At 39.3% G+C, this 13,456-nt stretch overlaps 1 pseudogene; it reads right to left on the reverse strand.

Moving 5' to 3' along the window:
- Positions 1-200: 200 nt before the first annotated feature.
- LOC149164639 (pyrophosphate-energized vacuolar membrane proton pump 1 pseudogene) lies at positions 201-962 on the reverse strand (annotated as a pseudogene).
- Between the last annotated feature and the right edge of the window lie 12,494 nt (positions 963-13,456).

Genomic DNA, 13,456 nt, shown 5'->3' on the forward strand with positions numbered 1-13,456 from the left:
CCAACACAAATGGCAAGTCTAATGTATTATAAAAGCACACACGTACAATGAACTGCCCGAGAATAGATATTGCATGCCAAAGCTGGATGGGAAAAAGTGTTTCCAGGCCTTTAAATCACTGTTTTTCCATTGGTTAACCTTGATTCACGTTTCTGTTCCTGACATGACAATACTTTCCGACTGCGGCAACTTTCTTTCCTTCATAAAATGCTTACTGCAATAGCAAATATGGGAATAATAACAGATTTGTATCCCAAAGCCAACCCAAATATAACATTAGTTGCTGCTCCAGTCCTGCATGAATCGGCAACATCTTGGATAGGGCTGTAAGCATTACTAGTGTAGTACTCAGTGACAAAACCAATAGCAAGGCCAGACCACAAACCAATAGCACCACAGAAGAAAAGCTCCCAGTTCTTTACAACCTTTTGGGCACCAAAACTGAAGATAGTGAAGGATGAAGGCAATGCAACTAGGCTTACAGTAGCAATGCCAATAGTCATCACTACTGTGGAGATAATAAGTTGCTTTTTCAATGCAGGCTCAATCTCCTTCACAGCCTTGATCTCAAATATGTTAGTTGCAAACAGAGTTGTGATTAAGCAAGCAATGATACCCATTGAACTAATAAGCAAGGGATAACACATGGCAGTAAGATCATGAGAGTTTCCAAATGATGATATGGATGCAACAACCAAAGTTGCACAGGAAGATTCAGCATAGGACCCAAATAGATCTGATCCCATACCAGCGATATCTCCAACATTGTCACCAACATTATCAGCAATGATAGTTGGGTTGCGTGGATCGTCTTCAGGAATGTTCCTCTCAACCTTGCCAACAAGATCAGCACCTACATCTGCTGCTTTGGTGTAAATACCACCACCTACGCTGCCAAACAGAGCCATGGAAGAACCGCCAAGACCATATTTGAAGATGTTGAAATAAGTTTTGCTAACCATTTCATATGTTTTTCTCCAAGATGTTCTGCTAATTTTCGTTTATCTCCATCTTGAGACAAGACAAACAATAGTTCCACCGCATGAGCTCGCATTTCAGAGTATGTAACTTCACAAAAAGGGAAGCAATACCTGAATTTGAATACACTTCGAGTGAATCATGTTGCAAGTGCAAGTTGACCAACAACTGAGCGCTCAGATTTCTGCGTGATTTTTGGAGTGAGGTGGCAGAGACATGTGTTGGCCATGCAGACAGTTAGGCTATCGTGAACTGCATGTTCTACTTATGAACCGTATGTTTTCTTCTTGATCCGCTGCACTGGAGTTCAAGCAGCTGACTCTAACTGTCAGTTTTTTGACTTTCACGTGCATGGCTGACCCCTGCATGCTGCGTGACTTGCTAGAGAACTGGACATCAAGTGAACCTTCCTAAATTCATGGCTTAATTCCATCACTCCATTCGTTCATGCAGTTCTTGAATTAGATTCATGCAATAGAGGAATAGGTTTTGTCACGTACCTGAAGCCAAACGGCTGCTTGTGGAGCTTCTTGCTGCTCCATGCTCTGATTCTTTGATTGCATGAGGCTTGGCTAATGATTTTTGATTGCTTTTCCTTGTGCAGGTGTCCTCTGGCCGGATCTGAGCTGCATGCAATCGTTTCCAAGTTCAACTCTGCCTGTTCAAGCTGCTGCTGCTGCATGGTCACAAAACCAGAACTTCTTTTTACCATTTCTCCCAAACGGTAGATCGGATTGATCTGAAACTCGGTGAGCATGTTCCTACCATCATTATGCATCTCCCATAGCAAATTCGTGATCAATGGATGCATGCATTTCGAGAAAAATGGAAAATGGCTGAATATTTCAGAGGTCGATTACTCGAAAACCGTGCATCAGAATCAGCTGAAACTGCTTGGGTAGGTTACTATCACCCATGTGCATCTCCCCATGAAACAGGTTTTGAAACGGATGCACGGTTATGGAGAAAATGCAAAAATGGCTGATGGTGATGGAGGCTAATTTCTTGGAAACCGTGCACCGGAATTGCATGAAACTGCTCAGGCATGTTGTCATCAACCTTGTACAATTCCCCATAAAACGGTTTGTCAAATGGATGCATGGTTTTCAAGTTATGGCAAAAACAAATTCTGCTCTATGTGTTTTTGCTTCAAGGCACTTTGCATTTTGGTTGCATGGTATGACAAAATGAATTTTGGCTGTGATGCAGGTATGGAGATGATGGAGGAGGAGTTGGAAGATTTCATGAGGGCTTCTGAACCCTTGAGGAAGCTACCATGCTTGCCAAACCACTTTTTGAAATGCATGCCTAGTTTCCCACAATTTCTACAGGAAGTTCCTGTAGAAGCACAATGAGAAGCACAAGGAGGTGAAAAAATGATGGATGAAGGCAAGGGATGGACACACAAGTGCTTGTAGGCCTAATCAACAGATTCCCACCATCAGATTCACTTTTGAAATTGGATTTGGCTCGTCCAAAGGTTCTATAGGATGTTTCCTGTAGAAATACAGAGCTTCCTGTAGAAGGCACAAGAAAGAGTCCTTTGACCTTGATTTGAGTGCTCCTCCTGTCATGAAACGTCCTTCTTTAACCTGCAATGTCATTGCTGCAACATGAACTTATTCAATGGAGATTAGCTTTATTTTTTCTTTTTCTTTTTTCTCTGTTTTTTGAAAAACAACTAGGGCGCCTCATGGAGGTTTTCACCCTAATTGCCTGCCTTGGGCGCCTCCAAGGGAGGTTTTCACCCAAAGATCTTATTCCATTTTTATTTTCTCTTTTTTCCAACCCATTGACCGCCTCATGGAGGTTTTCAACCAATGAGCCAATCTAAGGCGCCTCCAAGGAGGTTTTCACCTTAGATTTTTATTTTTCTCTTATTTTCATTTTCTTCTCTCTTTTTTTTTCTACCCTACCCTACTTGAAAAACAAAATCATTTTCAAGTATAAGAATACTTCCAATGGAGCCATGTGCACATCGAGATTAGAGACAAGATGATGTAAAGGCTCGGAATGCATGCTTTGACAACTATCCAACTTTCAGAGACAACATGATCTGACTTTGAAAGTACAAAACATAGCTGAGGAAGAGAGTACTGCTGCAACTTAGTGACCTTCTGAAACCATATCTCAATATAGCTTTGATATCCTTGGTTCTTTTGCTGATCTGGAGCATTCTTCATGTCACCTTCTATCATGACCTTCTGATCTTCCTCTTTTTGTTTATCTTTCTCTTGAATACATGGAGGATTTGATGATAACCATGAGGGAACTCTCTCGATCTCTGATTTAGATCTCTTCTCTTCATCAAGTGCAGCCCATGGTTCTTTGATCTTCTCTTTGGAACCTTCTTTTTCCTTTGGTTCTTCAGTAGAATCTTGGTTTTGCAACACTCTTCCTGAGCTTTGGTGAACATCATTGAGCTCAAGAGGATTCATTTGCACATGATGTGCCTCAGCGTTGCACTTGTGTTGAGCTGCTCCAATGTGTAGGTTTGGAGATGATGGTACGGGTAGTTGAGTGGAGGTGTGAAATTGAGATGGAGATGGATGGCAGTGTGGTTGGGTAGGCATTTGGGGTTGCCTTGGTGGAGGAGGAGGCGATGGTTGTGGATGAGCAGGTGGTGGAGGAAGATGAGCGGGATGAGAGTTGTACTGGGGCCTCCACTCTTGATAAGGTGTATTCCACTGAGGTTGTGGCTGAGCATAAGAGTGAAACGAATGAGCAGTTGGTTGGGCATAGTATGGATCTGTGAAGGAATAAGGAGGAGGTGTGAACCAGGAAGGATGAGCAGGGGGACCCCAAGAAGGCATGAAGGTGGCTTGGTAAGGGTCATAATAGGTCTCGGGTGTCCCTTGTAGTTCCTGCTGGTAGGGTATGGGTCCATGTGGCCTCCTTTGGTTCATATAACAGAGTGATTCAGTGGCTCCCTTGGCTCTTTGATATGTAGCTTTGATTCTGGGCAAGTAAGGGCACTGATCTGTAGGATGGTATTCTTCACAGATGAAACACACTTCTAGAGGGTGCATTGGACATTCGTTCCTAGGATGCTTTCTAGTGCACCTAGGACAAAAGATGACCAAAGCCCTCTTGGCTTCTTCTTGCTTCTTTTGGATCTGCAAGGTATCCAATTGCATGGCAAGAAACTGCCTCATATCACTCTTGAAATCTTTGATCTGATTTTCAAATTCATCTTTGGACAAGATGTTGCTCCCAACATCTCTACTTGTAGCCATTTGCTCCATATGAATGTTTTCTTCTTCTTCTCCCCTAGAGGTTCTTTAAATATGCCTTGATGTCCACCCAGGGGTTCTTTAATCACAGCCATCGAAGAAGAGATAACGTTGGCTGTGTGAAGCAGTGGGGGGTTGTGAAATCATTTTTCTAACTTATCTCTACTCCTACAAGGCATGAAATGAAATCTTTTTGGTTGATTTTTGCTTTTTCCTACTTCTACTTGCAAAACCGAAATAGATTGAACTGCAACTAACTATCTTGCGAGAATGAAAATGCGGAATTGAAATGAAAGCAGGAAAGGACTAATCTATTTTGCTCAAATGAAATTGCAGGAATGAAATGCTAGGCTACGCTTGCGAAATTGAAATGCTAATCTATGCTTGCAGAAATGAAATTGCGGAATTGAAATGCTAATCTACGCTTGCAGAAATGAAATTGCAGAATTGAAATGCTAATCTATGAAAACAAGAAATGCTAATCTACTTTTGCATAAAGGAAATTGCATAATGGAAATGAAATAAACTACTTAGCAGAAGGTTGTAGTAGAAAATAGAAGAATAGCAACAATCACCAATACTCTGCCGCTTCCCCGGCAACGGCGCCAAAAAGATGGTGGGCTCCAGTATTGTAGCAATAATGCTACAACTCCTAGAGCTCCCTATCTCTAATTTTATCAACCCGGTAGTTCGTACAAACTTGGAAGCGACGGTGCTGTATGCACAAGTACTAGCTCTTGTCGCAACTGTCACTTGGTCAGCTGGCACAAGTCCGCTAGGGCTCAAGCCAAGTTCTATATGCTCTCAGAAGAAGCTTGCTAAATGATGGACGAAGGCTATCTTAAAGGAAACTAATCTATTTTGCAAAAACAAACTGGAAGCCAACAAAGCATGGAAACCCTAATAAACCCTAATTTGACTAGCTTGACCCTTACAATGCAAAAATGTGAATGAAACTTCTACCAATGATGCCATTACTTGCAGTGAGTTGAAATGCATGAAATTAAACTACTTGCATCTGAAAAGACATGTTTTTGTATTTTTTCTTAAGTGGATGGAGTGATTGTGATTTTGTTCTTATTAGGGTTCGGTTGTGCAGAGGTGGTGCAGAGGGAAGGAAAGCTTGGGAAAGGTCAGGGAGGCTAGGAGAGGTCCCAAGGGATCCTTAGCATCAGTCCACATAGGTTCCTCACGTTTAGATGCTCAGCAACTGAGTGTGTGGGCTCCTACAGGATGTCTGCAGGGGATCCTACAGGAAACTCAGGAATTTATACAGGAAGTCTGTTAACTTCTACAGGATGTCCTACCGTGGGAGTTTTGGGTGACGGTGAAGTGATGGAGTGGTATAGGGGGATATGTAGGATGGAAATGAGGTGGTAATGGCTTAGCAACAGTGAGGTGAGGAGATGAGGGTGAGTGTAGAGGTAGATTTGTCTTAGAGGAAATAGAGGGAATGGAAGGCAAAAAAAAAACAGGGGATATGAGCAGTGGGGTAGTTGAGGAACAAAGGGCTTCATTGGAGGATGGATAGTTGGTCTGGGCACGGTTTGGGAAGGTAGGAGAACGATGGAGTAGCGTTGCACGGTGTAATTGAGACAAATCATCCAAGTCCTGCAAGTAAAAGTTGTTAACTTATGCCAACAGCTTATTAAACCAATGAACAACAATGTATTCGTGAAGGAAACTGATATATGGTACTGAAGTAATGAAGCATTCCAAGAAATTGACATTCATGGACACTTCTATCAATCACCAAGACTGCGTTCAAGAGAGCATTAACATGTAAGCAAACATTTTTGAATGGGCAGCACAGTCTGCGATCCCTGCCTCTAGAAAGAGGTGTATCATGAGCATACAGTCAGCCTGTTCTTTTTTTTAACTGTTATTCACTCTAATCTACTCAGCCTACTTCCAAACAACTACAACAATTCTAACTGATAAAACCAATCTGTTTAACTTCTACAGGAAATCCAAATCAGCAACTGTTTAACCACTACAGGAAATCTAAATCAGCAGCTATCCTCGAATGCATGCAAAGGAAAATGGAAACGAAATGCTAAAGGAACAATATTGATACAAAGGAAGGAGGCCTGAGCTCTCAGGTTGGGCCCAACCCCGAGAGATTTAGGCTCCTTTAAAAACTCAGAATTTGATCCAAAACTGCTTGCTTTTATTCATAATCAAAAGTCTAATGTCATGCCAAAACTGGCCTACAAAGAGCAAAAACCAAATTGACTAACTAGCTAACCCAAAAATGACTAACAACTAGCTAACCCAAATGAGGCCCTAAGCCTTCTTATTTATACAATTTGAGGACCCAACAGTCCTCCTAAAATTTAGGGACTTGGCTGTCCAAGACTTGTAGTTAACAGCAGTCCAACTTGACTTGCTTGGCTGCCCTTGAGCTCATTGATTTGGTGGCCTTTGAACTCCGAGTTGATGGTGGAGAATTTGAGGTAAGGGCCCATAAATGAGGGGGACACCTTCCTACAAATCCTCTAGCTTGTTCTCCCACGAATTTGGCTGCCAAGTGCTCATTAAGACCTTCAATTTTGTCTCCAAGTTGACCAAAAAGGCTACACAAATCACCCATTAGACTTGTTGGCATAATGACTAACCAAATTCACTCTATTAACATAAAAATAATCAAAAACATGCAATAAACAAATGAGAATGGTGGACTAAGCCAAATTAGGAGGTTGAATGAGCCCAAATAATTGTACATTTTTGGGGCTCATCAGCAAGGCCAATCACCCTACCCAAAGTAGAAAAATCCACCATTTGCTATGACATTCTAGTCAACATAATCTTTTCCAGGAAATGGTTGGCTGAATTCTCCTTTTACTCCTATCTAGCAAGGCAATTCCTATCAATCCTAGTGGCTTACCTCCACCTATCAAAACCCAAATTGGTCTACAAAATGGCAACGACCTCTAGGGATATCCAATATACCTACAGGAATAGGCCCCCAGCCCCAAATTGCATTTTCAACTCCTTATACATTACAACAAAATTCTCAACCTCTTCTACGGCCACAGTTACCAGCTCAGCCAAACCCAAATCCTAATAATAGGCCAGTCCAGTTGGTACATGTTATTGAAAATCCAAAATATGATATTGAGTAGAAAGAATGTAATGAGCTTAGATTGAGGTCAGGTCGGGCATAACCCCTGAGGAAAATAGGGACCAACCTTCAATTGAAATGGTAACTCCACCTATACATATTCCATCATCTATACATGTTCCACCACTTGTAAATAATAATAAATCAAAGTAAGGGGAAGAAACAGATCAACATGATGACCCTGAAAAACTTATGGTCACTTCTCCTTTCTTCCCCAAAGGGCTAGTGATACCTAAACTGATCACTTATCCTAAATTTGATCTTGTGGGGGAACTAAAAAATTTGTTTATTACGATTCTCCTCCTCCAAGCTATTCAAGACATTCCCATCTATACCAAAACCATCAAAGAATTATGTTTAAAAATGCTTGTGAGGAAGGTAAGAACCTCACCGACTATTCATGTCATAGGAACCTTATCTAATTTACTCTTGGGAGAGGAAACTCCAATAAGATACGAAGACCCTGGAAATCCCATAGTAACAATTCAGATATATGGCCACTCTTTTCCAAACACACTAGTTGATCTAGGAGCTACCATTAACATATTAACAACAAAAACTTGTCAAGAACTTGGTATTGCAACCTTAGAACCAACCACCACTTTATTAGAGCTTGCTGATCAGTCGGTGGTAAGACCAGAAGGGACTTTACAAGACATTACAATTTCTGTTGACTCATGGGAATATCCAGTAGACTTCCTGGTTATAAACCCAAGGAGTAGGTTGGATGGGCATCCTTTAATTCTGGGATGACCTTGGCTGGCAACAGCTGATGCATATATTGGCTACCAAGAAGGCAACATGACTATCACAAAGGGAGATGTTGTAAAAAATCTGGTGTTATACCCTCCTACCAAGCCAAGTTTTCCCATTGTAAAATCATGCAGGTAGCCACCAACGTACCTGGAAGAGAGCATCCGTTCACCACTCACAGTAGCGGAAGTGATAGAATTTAAAAATCAAACTGAAAATGATGTTATCAACAATTTTATAAATCATCCAACCAACATGGAAGTACTTCTTGATAACGAAGCCAGGGAAGATCCCGTGAAGGACACAAACGACCAGCATATTCAAAAAACTATTGTTCAGAATAGAAAAGTAGTTCAGATCGAACCAGGCAAAGTTCTAAATATTAATGCTAATATGGAGAGCGAACAGCAGAAAAATCTTATCTAGGTATTGCAAAAAAATAAAGGGGCTTTTGCTTGGGATTATCCTGATATGAAAGGGATAGATCTGCAATTGTGTACACACCACATTTATACAGAGAAGGATGAAAAACCCATCTAGTAGCCTCAACAGAGGTTGAAACCTGACTTCAAGGATATCATGAAAGAAGAATTACAGAAGCTACTGGATGTAAACTTTATTTATCTTATCTCAGACAATAAATGGGTCTCCCTTTTGGTGGTTATCCCCAAGAAAAACAGAAAATGGCGTATTTGTGTAGACTATTGAGAGCTAAAAAAGGAAACACAGAAAGACCATTTTCCCCTCCCATTCATTGATCAGGTCCTTGATACGTTGGCAAGGAAGCAGTTCTTCTCCTTTCTAGATAGCTTCAGTGGGTACAATCAAATTTAGATTGCCCCTAAAGACTAGGACAAAATGACCTTCACCTGTCCCTAGGTCACATTACCATATAGAGTATTACCATTTGGCCTGTGCAATGCCCCGACCACGTTTCAAAGATCTATACTAAGCATCTCTACTGATCTAATAAATGAAGGACTAGAGGTATATATGGATGATTTTGCTCCATATGGGGATGATTTTGATCAAGCATTACGAACGCTAGAAAATTCTTAGAACGATGCATTGCTACCAGGTTATGTTTAAGCAATGTCAAGTGTCAGATGATGATGACCAAGGGTGTGATCCTGGGGCATTACAATCTACAGCATGAATACAGGTAGACCCAAAAAGAATATAGGTAATTCTTTTATTGCCTAGCCCCTGCACCCAAATAGAGTTATGTAGCTTCCTAGGATATGCAGGTTATTATCATAGATTTTTCAAGATTTTTTCACAGATTGTGGCACCCTTATACACTCTAACTGTAAACATTGATTTTAGTTGGTCTGACAAGTGTGACATAGCTTTTTCAGGGTTAAAGAAACTAGTCTCAATAGCACCAGTATTATGTGGACCAAACTAGGAGCTGCATTTTCATATTTCCACAGATGCATCAGATGTAGCCATAGGCACTGTCCTCGGCCAAGAGGAGGACAAGAAACCTTATGCTATATATTACATTAGCAAAAATCTCACCCCTGCAGAACTCAATTACATAGTGACAGAAAAAGAATTCTTAGCAGTTATTTATGTAATAAACAAATATAGACACTATATAACTAGCTACCAAGTCTTTGTGTACACTGATCTCTCTGCCATTAGATATCTAGCTAATAAACCTATCACAAATGGTCGAGTAACATGACGGTTATTGGTTTTGCAGGAGTTCAACATTACCATTAAAGATCGTCCAGGAAAGTAGAATTCCGTTGCTAATTTTCTATCTCGAATTCCGAAGGTTAATGATCCACTGGCAGTAGATGACCAATTCTCAGATGAGAACCTATTTGCTGCGACAGTTAAGATGCCATGGTACGCAGATGTGGAAAATTATCTGGTAGTAGGAAAGCTACCTAAACATTTAACAACAAGGGAAATAAAATTGATTGTTCAACGTAGTGCCCGGTTCTCGAGGATAGGTGGATATCTTTTTCATACAGGGGCTGACATGTGTATACGCAGATGTATCTGCAAGGATGAGATCCATGACATTCTGAAGGCTTGCCATGACGAACCCTGTGGGGGACATTTCGCAAATCGAAGGACAGGACATAAGGTATTACAAATGGGCTATTACTAGCCCACTATTCTTAAGGATGCTAAAAAATATGCCCAAGCCTACGACAGTTGCTAAAGGATGGGCTGACCTAGTAAATTTGATGAAATTCCTCTTCGGCAACAATTTTTCATAGAACCCTTCAAGTGTTGGACATTAGACTTCGTAGGTCCATTCCATCCACCTTCCAATCAGAAGGCCTACATACTGGTAGCCATGGATTATGTGACGAAATGGGTGGAAACAATAGATTTACCAAGAGCCATAGAGGAATTAGTGATTAACTTCCTTTTTGGGGTATTTGTGTGGTATGGATTAGCACGAGAAGTGGTCACAGATGGGGGAAAAAAATTTACAGGTAACAAGATTACAACCACCCTCAGAAACCATCATATCACGCACAGGATCACTTCTTCGTGTCACGTGCAGACGAACGGGCAGGTAGAAAGCACCAACAAGGTTATAGAAGTAATTTTGACTAAAATAGTCTCCAAAAACTGATGAGATTGGATTGTTAGACTACCAAAGGCCTTGTGGGCCTATCGTACGACTTGGAGGAATACTACTGGATACTCTCCCTACCAGCTTGTGTTCGGTAAAGGACCAATTTTTCAATTGAAATCGAAATAAAGACTCTAAGGATGGCTGAGGAAGTGGGTTTGGATTTAGCAGAAGCTCAAACCAAGTGTCTTTAGTAGATTAACAAACTAGATGAAGCTTGATTGCTTGCTTTGTAATGAACTAAAATAATACAGCAGCAAAGGGAAAAATGGCATGACAACCTTATCAAGAAGAAAACATTTCAAAAAGGGGATTGGGCACTTCTGTATGATTCCAAGTTCCAGGACTTCCCAGGCAAGTTGGAAACAAGATGGCTTGACCCTTATGAGATTCAAGAAGTGCATAACAATGGTACTCTTACCTTGACTACCATAGACGGATCTAACCATTCCTTTAAGGTAAACGAGAATTGAGTGCACCTCTATCATCAACCGCTTACCAAAGAATATTTCTGCAAGCAGGTACGCGAGGACCCCTCCATGAAAATTCTAGCTGCAGGGAATGATAACCCAGCAACTTTTTCTTTAAAAAATTGAAATTTCTTGAAAAATTGTAAATAATGTACATAGCTTTGTAGGCATTACCACGTAAATATGGTTTTTTTTGTTTTTGATGTTCAAACAATTGAACGCCTGTCGGTCAATTGATTAAACAACATATTCATTTTTCTGTGACTCACCATTCAATTGATCAAACAACGCAGTTTTTCTTTGACGTATTTTGTTGTTCAAACAATTGGACGTTTGTCGTTCAATTGATTGAACAACACATTTTTGTTTGTTTTCGTTGTTCAAACAATTGGACATTTGCCGTTCAATTGATTGAACAACACATTTTTGTTTGTTTTCATTGTTCAAACAATTCGATGTTTGCTATTCAATTGATTGAATAACACGTTTCTTTCGATTTTTGTTGTTCAAACAAGTGAACGCTTGCCGTTTAATTGATTAAACAACACATTTTTTGTTTTTGATTTTTTCTGTTCAAACAAGAAAATGCTTTTCATTTAATTGATTGAGCAACACATTTTTTTTTCATTTTCGTTGTTCAAACAATTGGATGTTTGTCGTTCAATTGATTGAAGAACACATTTTGGTTTGTTTTTGTTGTTCAAACAATTGGACGTTTTCTGTTCAATTGATTGAACAACACATTTCTTTCGATTTTTGTTGTTTAAACAAGCGAACGCTTTCCGTTCAATTGATTGAACAACACGTTTTTTGTTTTTTCATTTTTCACTGTTCAGACAAGCAAATGTTTGTCGCTCAATTGATTGAACAACACATATTTGTTTGTTTTCGTTGTTCAAACAATTGGATGATTGCTGTTCAATTGATTGAACATCACATTTATTTCGATTTTTGTTGTTCAAGCAAGTGAATGCTTTCCATTCAATTGATTGAACAACACATTTTTTGTTTTTGATTTTTGATGTTCAAACAAGCGAACATTTGCCATTCAATTGATTGAACAACACATTTTTTGTTTTTTTTTTTTTTTTCGTTTTCGTTGTTCAAAAAATTGGACGTTTGTCGTTCAATTGATTGAACAACACATTTTTAATTGTTTTCGTTGTTCAAACAATTGAATGTTACCATTCAATTGATTGAACAACATATTTTTGTTGTTTTCGTTGTTTAAACAAGCCGATGCTTGTTGTTCACATGGTTGAACAACATTCTTTTTCTTATTTTGTTTTCGTTGTTCAAAAAATTGGATGACTACCATTCAATTGATTGAACAACATGTTTTTCTTTGTATTCTTACAACTGTCATTCAATTGATTGAACGACACATTTTCCGTTCATTAGTTTTCGCTATTCAAGTTATTGAACAATTGGCATTCACTTGATTGAACAACATTGTTCCTCTTATTTGTTTTTGCTATTCAAACTATTGAACGACTATTGTTCAATTAATTTAACAATGCATTTCTCCTTATTTAATTTCATTTTCTTTGATTTTTTTTTTTGCAGAGTGAATGCACCTTGTTGCACGCTAAATGTTAATTTTTTCTCATTTTTTTCTTAATCATTATACCATGATCTTCTTCTTTTATATCGCAAATAAGCGCCATGTGTATTCGTGCCTCTTCTAAAGATATATGGTAATAACAATGTCATTATAACTTCTAAAATCCTTTTGTTGGTTATCTTTATAATGGATATCTGAACATCTTTTCTTTTGGGACACATGAGGAAATGATTCGTTAACTTTAATCCATGTTGGCTTATATTTATACTTCCAAATGGATAAAAATCATCGATATAATTTTAAGAGATAAGAGTATAATACTCACATTGGAATCTTCTTACTTCTTACACCATCCCTGACTCTTAAGGAGCAAATGAGCCTCCATTTTCACAAGAAAAATTGCAAAAATTAAAATAAAAATAGAAAAATGCTTACAACATTGTCCAAAGAGGATAGGGGGTCTCATCATGAGCCAGCATACCATGATCATAAGAATGTAACAGGTGACATTCCAATTTGGCTACCACACCAAGGTAATGATCTTCTTGATAAATAATTTTTCAGAAGAACAAGGGGTCTCATCACGAGCCAGCCTGATCATCTCTATTTCACCCTAGTGAGTGGCACTATGGTTATCTAGTCACCAAGCCAGCATAGTGGTCTCTTTGTGACAAAAGAAAAAAACAAAATGTTAAAAGGACTCTGCCTCATTTGGGAGGGTTAAAAAGCAAC

The sequence above is a fragment of the Pinus tabuliformis genome, chromosome 5_1, assembly GCF_031772625.1.
Source record: "Pinus tabuliformis cultivar Carrire ecotype Pingquan chromosome 5_1, CPIR1, whole genome shotgun sequence".
Classification (NCBI taxonomy): Eukaryota; Viridiplantae; Streptophyta; class Pinopsida; order Pinales; family Pinaceae; genus Pinus; species Pinus tabuliformis.